Source organism: Pinus tabuliformis, chromosome 6 (genome assembly GCF_031772625.1).
Source record: "Pinus tabuliformis cultivar Carrire ecotype Pingquan chromosome 6, CPIR1, whole genome shotgun sequence".
Taxonomy (NCBI): Eukaryota; Viridiplantae; Streptophyta; class Pinopsida; order Pinales; family Pinaceae; genus Pinus; species Pinus tabuliformis.
In genome coordinates, this window is record NC_142292.1 from 150,107,163 (window position 1) to 150,118,213 (window position 11,051).

The window sequence follows — 11,051 nt, forward strand, 5'->3', positions numbered from 1 at the left end:
TATAATTCCTTAGATAACTTAATCCTTCCATCATGTTTCTCTATAGAATTATTTTTCAATGACTAAACCCATGCTTCAATATGATTTTTGTGCTAAATGTTATTTCTTCCTTAATTTGTTGTTTCTATAAATTATTCCCTTTTCCAGTGGTGTAATCTGGCTCAAAGACCAACTTATACCACGTATAGAAGAAAAACTAATAAGAACTAGAGAAAATTTTATATTTTTCAGAGAAAATATATTTTATTGATAATGAAGGAACCTTCATGTCGGTAATTTGAGACTCCCTTCAAATTCTACATCCACTTAGATTTGTCAACTTTGTCCTTTTTGCGTTTTTTCTAAACTTGGAACTTCATAATGACTATGTCCCAACTAGAGCAGAACGAAAAGAAATTTAGAAAGACACCTTTGGATATATTGCTAAATATATAAAATGTTGAGTAAATAATTTTTTAGGATTTGTGATTCAGGGTTCTTTCGCCCCTTTGGAGATCTCAAAGATCACCCCAGCTCCACTAAAACATACGAATAAAATGGCATCGAATAATACCTTTTTCTCTTTTTTTTTGCCACCCGCATTCTAAACCATTAGTAATTTAGTAAAATGTTCAATTGGGTATATTAGTGTCTTTATTTTGGAGTCCTTGTAAAGAGTTCATTAATAGTAAGGTTTGTGTCGATGAGTTCCAACATGTATTTAAAAACTACTAATTTTTTATTTCCAACAATTTCGAGTTGAATTGGCCAATGACTCTCAATGACACTTTTGTAACCTTGAACATTGTGTAACTACTCTTTAAATTTAATATAATTCTAATTTTTTTACTCTTTATATGGCCAAAATAATTTTTTGGCTCTAGAGTTTTCATCCTCATCCATCTTACTCTTTTCCTTCTCTTATCCTTTACTTTTTCCTTCTTTTCTTCTCTATTCTTCTCTTCTTCCCCTTTGATTTTGTTATTATTCTGTTTCTTTCATTTATTTTCTTCTCTCCTATGATGGGTTACAAAAAAGAAATTTTGTTCAACAAAAATGAGGGAATTACGCCATTTTATTTTCTTATATGAATGCCTTATCACTCCTTTAGATCTTTCTACTCTGATTGTATCACTCTTTGAAATTTTCCTCCTTAAGTTGTATCTCTCCTTTTTATTTTATTTTCATGTTATAAGGGTAGTATTTCCCCTTTGTATACTTTATCACATCTAAAATTCATCTTTTTGTGTAATAAATATGTTAGGTGAGATATGTTTTTGATGTGACATAGTACATATTTAATTTTTCATTTTTGTGTCATAAAGAGAATTTTGATTCCTTCCTTTATAGCATTGAGAATTTTTTATTTCACATGGTGTATCACTCAATTTTTTTATCTTGGTACAATACATCACACCATTCTTCTTTTCATCTTTACAATACAAGGACATTTTCTTCTTTCCAAAATTTCTCTAGTATTGAACAATTATTCCTCGCTTCTTCGTAGCACCAAATTATTTTCTTTCCATTTGATGTATCACATCAAAAGTTATCTTGGTGTGGTACATTACAACACAAGAAAATAATTCCTTGCAATATACACAATTTCCCTCCATGTCTTTTAAATATTATCGATCTTTCTTCTTTTATCTAATCCTTTTTCATCTTAAAATTATATATAAATTTTATTATGTTGCATGCATTATATCTTTGGTGTGACATATCCCATCTCTCAAAAGTATTTCTCAGAAAAAAAATCATCTTCCCCCTTTATCAGACTAAAATATTTTATTTTCTTGTGTCTCACACCAAAACAAATATCGTGGTGTAATACATGACATAAGAAAAATATATAATTTTTTTGAGAATTCTGTTAAGTCTTAAGTCTTTTATTTCTTAGCTATAAATATTATATGGCATGGAAATTTTTTCTATATGATACACATTGTGTCACAAAAATATTTTTTCTCCCATGATGCGCACTACATTCCACACATAAAAAAATCCTACGGTATACATAACATATCAAACACAAAAAAATCATGTGTGATACACAATGCATCACCAAACTTTCTTTATTTTTCCTTGGTAATTTCTTTAAGATTTGGGCCTCTAATTCTTGTGAAATGAGTGGGACCACCTAATTACCAAAAAAAACTTTATATTAAATAAACTCAATACTTAAAACAATATTTGGGTGTATTTTGACACTAACATTTTCATGCTGGGTGAAATCAATTTTCAACCAAATCCACACAGGCTGAAACTATGCCTCTGAAGTAGATGCCTATAAATCGAGTATTACGATCTAAGCTCTGATATTAACTATAATGTACCCATATCCCATACAAAGAAAACCATTAAAAAAAGGTTCTTTGATAAAAAAATTAGATTATTTGCATGCTAAAACCAAGTACCATCGTCTAATACCATCTAAAAATAATTACATGCACTAGGATGAAACTTCACACACATCTAACAAAATAGTTTAAGCTTGTGAATGCATACTACTTATCCACACATCAAAAAATCTAAACAAAAGCATATTAAACAATTGAAATATAATATAGTACTTATCTTTTGATACATCAACATCTAGTTGCATACAAAAAGACATTCTTCCCACCGTAGGATTTGTTGTTCCATTTCGTTCAAGAATATGCCACCTTTGAGTTTCAGCTATGAGTCTATAAGAAATAATGGCTCTCATTGTTGGCCACTATGTGCTTAGTAGCTTAATATCTATATCACTAAGTCCTGCAACAATTCTAATCCTCCATCATTCTTTCCCCTCACTTTGAACAATGCAAGGAACGAGATCCCCTTCTCTACCATACAATCCCTTAGGCTATCTCATTTCTCTGTAGGGCTCTAAAATAGGTTGGCTACAAAATCTCTTAACTAGGGACTTAAAGTATCATACTATGAGTGCTCATAACAATATCCTTAAGGATCTTGAGTAATTTCCTAAATAGAAAACACACATATATGCATAACATGCTAACTTTCCATGCAATTATCAATTTCAAAAGTTTGTCATTTCATATGCAGTATAGTTGACGATGTTCCTTAGCAACAATCCCTCCTTTTCGTACATTCTTGTTATTCGAAAATTATGTCGCTTTTTCCTAGTTGAATTTACTTTTCATCCAGGCATGTCTGGATTCTCACATTTCCTAAGAAGTGGTTGTACTCAACCCACGTCGTCATAAATGTTGGCATTATAGTGTGCATGGTTATAGCTAGCTAATGTTGGTATTGGCTTCATGATGGAAACTAGCTCATGTTGGCATTGATGGCAACCATATGTAGACTAGTTGATGTTTGGATGTCTTCCTTGTAGCATGGGTGCAACTAGTTGAGTTGGCATTGAGATGGTTACATTGGCATTGATGTCAACCTTATGACATCAAAATTATGTTGGTATTGATCATGTACTTATGTCAGCCTCTTGATGATGTAAATTGTTGGTCTTATGGTGTTCATGGAGTAGTTCTCTTGTGTTGGCATGTGCATTGATGTCAATTTTATGATTCCTTGTTATGGATTGATTGTAGGAATTGGAGATGCTACTATAGGTGGATGATGTATATCTATAGGTGTTGGAGATGATGTCTTATGTGTCATTCATGTTGTTGGGTTGGCACACTTGATGAGTTGGAAGTCTAAGTCTTCATCTAGCTCTTCATAATAATGGTCATGGAGTTGACTTGTTGCAGCAGTGTCTTGGCTTGATGAGGATGTTGTTGAGGTCGTACAGTGTGTTGCAGGTTTGTCCAGATGTATTGCAACTTGTGCAAGCATGGGAGGAGAGTATAGGACTTATTGGCACTCATGCCAACCCTTGTTTTTTAGTTTCTAGGTTCATTTAACTGTGACACTTGGGAGACATGTTTCGGATATTTACAGAAAGTGTTGCAGAGGTGACAATGGCTTCCATAATTCCTATAGAGGTTTGTCAAGCTTTGGAAGAAGTTTGACTAGGATGCGAGGTATTTTGATTGGTGTTCTCCCATCCTCTACCCTAATTGCATCCATGCAGGCTTGTTTGTGTGGTTGAAAGACTCCAACTGCATGGAGAGGAGCATATGTGTGCATTTTCAGCCATGATTAGGCAGTTTTATGTGTGCGGTTGAGCTTCTTCATGAAAAAATATTTGGATTCCTCATGCACATTGGATGTAATTCGAATTGGAAATATCGGGAGGCTTCTAGATGAATTGAAAAATGTTGAAACTGGTTTGAAAAGTATTCCAATGGGTGTGAATACATTTACTATACAAGTAGTGATGGTTGAGGATTGGTTTCATTAATTTTTTACACTCTTAATCCTATGACAAAGGTGAATTTCACCCAGGATATTTTATATACTTCATTTAGGAGTTAGGTGAGGTTTATGAAGTTAGTATGTGAGTGAGAAGGCTACATAAAAGTAGAGAAATTCTTAAGACCTAGTGGAGAGCAATGATAAATTGTGTATGAGTGTTAATGGCAATGGAATGAGAAAATATATTTGTTGAAGCATAATATTGATGTAGAGTTTCATATTGTAGATCAAAGATGCAGAGAGTTGTAGCAAAGTGTGTTGGTAGAGATGGAGAGCTTGGTATAGCTCCATTTTTGTGACTCTCACTTTTGTTTGGTAGGTGTTGCTAATACATTTGGCAAGGAGCCATTGTGTTTTATGCCACTCACTATATTATGCAGTAATCATATTTTGGAGTGAGGGTTTGATGCTATGGTTGATTTGAGATATGTTTATGTTTCCGGTGACTTTTTTATTCAAATTTGATGCATGTATTGTGGCCACCATTTTTCTTGAAGTGAAGAGCATATGATTGTGGTGATTTTATTTGTTTTGTTAATGGTGTATTGTTGCTGAGGTATGATTGCACAACTAAATCGGAGTTGAGTAGAGTGTCTTGGATCAAGTGTGAAAATATATTAAATGATGTCCGTATAGTGTAGAGGAGAAATAACTTCATGAGAATGGAGTAGTGATTTCAAAAATTCAACGAAAGGAACATTTTCTCCATCCAATATGAATTGGATAGTCCAATCAGAGTTGGTTGAGGATCATTGATCATGGTCTCTTTTAGTGGATGGTAGTCCCTAGATTCATGTGAGAACATAATATTCCGAGTTAATTAGTAGAATTGAGTCTCCTGGCTAATAGGGGTCAATTGATTGTATTTTAGGTCAAGTCTCGTAGCTAATGGGAGTCATCAAGTCTATGTAAAAGACATCTTTTTCTTAATAGAGACTCAGAGCAGTGAAATAACAACAAGGGTGGTTTCTTTCTTGGAGAATGGTTTTCCACTAGATATCTTGTGTCTCTTGTGTGGATGTGTTTTGATGTGTTGTTTACTGTTTCTCCCATGGTTATGTTTTTTTAGCTACTTATATGGTTTATATTTATGAGATAATCTAATGTGTTGTTCGTTAATGTATGCATGATTTAGTTGAGAATTTTAAATTGGTGAAAATTGATGACAGGTCACACTACTGATTCACCCCCTCCCAATAGTGCTCAAAGGTTTCCAACAATAAATTTGTAAGACCTTGCCCAATATCCTCTTAATCTATTCAATGCCTTCTTTGATTAGTTAAAGCAAGATTATATGTGTAATAAAAGCATGACCTAGGTGTGTAGAAATGTCCCCTTCGCCCCCCTTTTGCTTTTTCTCTTGTGGAATCAGAGCTCCTAAACATTATTGTCCTTGTCATATCATAACCAATGATGCATTTTTATACAATCAATATATGTATATTACAATGCTCAGATTAATGACCTTTGATCATTATAGCCTCTCTGGCCTAAAACATATTGTCTCACCCTCATATTCAAGGTGTGTTCAAAGACATTACATGTAATGAAGCTTGAAACTAGGATTATACATTTTTCATTTTTGAAGTTGGATTCCCCCCATGGGATGCAAAGATAAAAACATAGATGGAATTTATGGTATATTAGATATCATTTTTGGTATATTGTTAACTGAATTTGTGTGAAATTCCATATCTTTGTTACCAGAGATGATAAACATTATAGGACATATGAGGATCACAATTCCTATCCCCTTATGCTCCATATTTAATTGACCAATTTTTGAACTTCAAGGACTTTTTCAAAACACGCCTTCTAAATGAAAAGTCCAAGATCATTACTATTCATCGATGACATTTCTTCAAATTCTAGCTCATTGATGATGGATCAATTATGAAATATAAAGATTGACTTCATGATGAAAAGTGGAAACCTCCTATTAATATGTGGTGTTTTTCTCTTTATAGTATAAACATACTAACGAGGTAGCCTCAATTTCTAAATGTGCATGAAAGAAGACATGATGATATGGATGAAATGAAAAGGGGATTATAAACATATATTACTTTCATGAAGAGAATAAAGGTGTGGAACAATATTGTCATGCTAAACTAATTTATTGGGGAATTATATATAAAGCTTTAGATACTCCCTTCTATAGAATTGAGAAATCAATAAATAATTTTTGGCTATCCATAGTGTAAGAAATAAGAAACAATGCTCCTATAAACTCCCTAAATGGAATTGTGAAAGAATACTTGAGGAAAAAAAATTCTACAATTTAGAATTGTCGTGTTGAACTTCTATGGAACAAGCCTAAAGATCCATTTTCTCCAAAGGATGACGTTATAAGGGGTTATGACTCATAGTATAATTATCATATTAATATTGTGCAATGTGGTTGAGTACAACAAAGGGAAGTGTTTTCCTAGATCCAAAAACTACTATTGATTCATGCAAAATAAATGTTAAATGGTTGAAGGTAATTGAAAGATCAAATATTAACAAAGAGTTGTATGAAATTATTTAGGTAAGAAGAAACAATGGGTTGTTAGTTCAAAAGGAATTGTGTTCATTAATGATAATAGCATCATATGGACACCATCAACAAAGATAAGATGAATAGTAGATAAAATAAAAGTAATTGAGAAAGAACTATTTTCATTAATGATAATAACATCATATCGACACCATCACCAAAGATAACATGAATAGTAAATAAAATAGAAGTAATTGAGAAAAGTCTCGTAGCTATTAAGGATAAAAACCTAAATAGTATAATGTTGAAAATAAAAAAATGTTGAGTGATATTACTCTAAATAACTATAATAACTATTAAAATAAGTGATTTCTATTTTGTTTTTAATTTTATTCTAACTCTATAATCTTGATATTATTACAATGGATATCGTAATAATATTACGCATGAATATATAAATAATAAATAATAACAACAATTTTGCATTTCAAATTACCTTTTATAAAATTTAATATTCACATATTTTAAATCTAAATTTAACCTAATTAATTCAAATTCAATAAAATAAAAGTTAAAATAAGGAAAGAACAATGAAATTAAATAAAAAATAATAATGACGAGGAAAGTTAGGAGAGTTGAAATCAATCACAAATAAACTTAAAATTATGTATTCAAAAATTTGTTGTGATTTCAATGTTAAAGGCATTAATATTGATTTTTGTTTCTCTGAATATTTTTAATGGTATTTGATCAGATATTGATCCGGGACCTTAATGACAGCTCAAAATTCAAATTGTTCAAAAGAGTGTTAAACCTGAGCGATCGAAAAGATCTTGTCTTCCTAATTCCAGCATTGCAAACGGTTCAAAAAACCGATACAGTATGAAGGAGTTATCGCAATTTGAAAAAGTCCAGTAAACTACAAATTATGGACATTTCACCAAGATTAATTTGGTTTTAAGCACTAAACCTTTCCTTAAGCACCTTTCTTAAAAGTGTGAATTAAGCACGTGGGTAGTATTCAGAAAGTGGAAACTGGTATCTTGTGCGCCCTAAAGGTGGGAAGAAATATTCCTAAATTTCACGCGATTACCCTTAGCGGATGACACGTAGCACGAGAAAACCACTTTTCTTGCACGCTTTCGGTGTGATATCGGTCATTCAAGATTTCACGTGAGATGGCGTGATAGTCGTTTGATTAGACGGGTCACATCGACGGTGGAGATCAACCAAGCTAGTTGGCGAGCAGGTGACACAATAGCCGTTGGATCGGGCAGATCGTCTGGGTTAGTTGGTAAGCGGATGACACGATATCCGTTGGATCTGGAGAAGTGAGATAAATGGCGCAGATTGAAGCGCTTGACAAAAAGGAAAGTCAAAGAAGGATCAAGCGGGATACATAACCATCGGTTGCAAATGCTTGAAACATAGTCAGATGCAGCTGCATGTTACCTGACCACCAGATCTACGTGGGATTCTCCCTAACCACCAAGGATTAACCACTCCATATGCATGCCCAACAGTTATTCTAACAGTCACCTCGGATGGTCAACTGGATCTAGGTGCAGTTCACCAAATTTGGTGGAGTATCCCTAGGGGATATTGATTAAAATGCACTTCAGGCGCAATTTTCGACGAGAGAGCCAAAGAGCCAGAAAGAGCCAAAGAGCCAAAGAGATAGAGCCAGAGAGAGAGAAAGAGAGTGAAACAAGGGGCTAGCTAGACTAATTGGAGCCTTCTGAAGCCAATTGAATAGTCCAGATTAGTTGAAGAAGTCATCTTCATGGAGTTTTCATCCAGGGAGATTTTGGAGCTGAGGGCCACTAGGAGTTGGAGGCAATTGCAGGAGCTAGCAATACTTGTTCTCAGTGAACCAACAGTCATTCTTGACTGTAATGTGCCTTCTGAATCCATTGCAGGTATTTGTAGAAGCATTTAGAGACTTCTAAAGGCCGAGATGCTACAGGGAATTTTTAGGCAGCCTAGTGCCAACCATGGAGGAAGGCCTAGTTTGGGGATGCAGTGCTCATCTTGAGCAAATGTTCTGTCTATTTTCAATGTCTAATAAGTGCTTGAGACAGGAGATGAGGTTTCAATGATAGTTAAAGAATTCTGAAGGAGTTAGTGCCATCAATAAGCTCAGGGTAGCTCAAAGCACTGATTGAAGGAATCAAGTCTAAGGGAGCTTAGATCTATTTGTAGAGTGATGACAGCCATGATAGGGATATAGAGGGTATTCTAAGTCCATTGGTTCAGTTTAGTAACCTTTGGATTTAATTTTGGAACTTTTAAAAGAAACTTTACCATAATCCCAAAGAGACAAGTCAAGATGACAAAAGCTTAAGGAGACGTAGCCCACGATATTCGGGTGAACTCCTAGATTAAATTTGTTGTTATGTGTGGATGTTTATTTGTTGCATCATATGGCTATTATATGTGTTTAATATCAGTAGAAACAAATAGACTTAAAGAACTTAAATAGTTAAAAGTAAACATACCCCTGTTTCAAGTATTTAATTCCATAAATGTCATATATAAGCTAGATCATTTATTTGTTTAACTGAATGGGACGTTCTTGTAAGCATAACAAATTATCAAACCCCCATTTCAAATTAGGTGGTATTAGAGCAAGTTGCTTGATTTATATAGCAATAAGTTTCTTGATTGATAGAGCAATAGGTTGCTTGTTTGACTTGAAAGGTGTTTAAACAGTATAAAGAATTTGACTATTTCACTGTTTGTAAACTGACTGCTATTTGAGTTTGCAAAGGTGAAGGGAAAGCTACTGATAGATAAGTCTAAGAAAGGACAAGAAGGAAGAAGGGCTGAAGGCATTCCTATTACCCAAAGGACCTCAAGGCAACCCTTGAAGCACAAGAGGGTTTGTTTGAAAAAGGTTGCTTGAATAAGAGTTTGAATCTACATCCATTAGTTCATTGAAAGCTTTCTGAATTTTGTTCAAGTTCTTTTGTTCATTTTGATAATGAAAACTTCTACAAATGAGTTTTCAAAATCCTCCTCCTTCACAAGATTATTTGATGAAGACATGAAGCAATATTTGTTCATCGTGATGGATATGGTGAAACAAATGTATGAAGATAAAAGGAAGAACAACAAACTTCGAGAGCAATTGAATTCCATGAAGGAAGAGAAGTAGTTGCTCTTTGACAAATTGTAGGAAATGGAGAACCAACTTCATATTGCAAATATGAACCTAGAAAGGATGCATGAGTTGGAGACACAGCTCCTTGTTTCCAAAGAAGCCTTAGTCAAGCATCAATTTGAAGAAGATGTAAACAATTCTAGTTTGTCTTCAATTTCCTCTAAGAATATTTCTTTTGGTTCTTTTGAAAAACATACAAGAGGTATAAGGTCCAATTTGATGTCAAAAATGGGCTATGAAGGAAAAGGATTGGGAAAACATGCACAAGGCATTGTTGAGCCAATAATGGTTGAGTAAATTCCCAAGTATTTGGATCTTGGCTATGGACAATCTTATGGAGAAAGTTCCAAAGCAGCCATGAAGGCAATTCAAACAGTTCCTAGAAGGAGTTTCATTTTAGGTTCTCTACCTCAAATCTGTAAAGATTGTATTCATGGGGAATGAAATTGTTTGAAACATACTTTGCAAGAAGAAAGTGTTCATAAGCATGCACTTGAACAAGGGAGTTGTGAAAGCTCTAAAATCATTGAAGAGATTGATGGTTTTATGAAGGGAGCCACTTCTTCATTTGATTCATCTTCTCATAAAGGCAACAAAGGTGAAAGTGAAATGTATAAATCTGATTTCAATCACATATCGTTTGATTATGTTAAGCATGGTAAATCTCCACATAAGCATTGGAAAAAAAATGCATTTTCCTTTTGTGGTTTGGTTAACCATAGTGTTTCTAGATGTTGGAAGAAAATGGCCACATACAGGAAACTTTTGAAGAAAATGAGGTAAGAAGCCAAAGGTCCATTGGACAAGGAAAATTATGTTGTAAAGAGGATGAACATGTGTTGCAATTATTGGTATAAGCAAGGACACATTGCTGAAAAATGTTGGATTTTGAATCCAACAATGCTTCCATGAAATTTGAAGAAGGTGGAAAAAGAGAATGGCAAGAATGGAAAGGAAGTTTCCATAATGGATGTGTTTCTGGATGGCTCACATGTTGATGTCAATATGAAATTAAAGGAAGTTCCTTTTATGTGGATTGGTAAGAAATGGTTAGAGTTCTTATTTAAATTAAAGTTGCATGGTTTTACCAAAAAGGTGAATGAA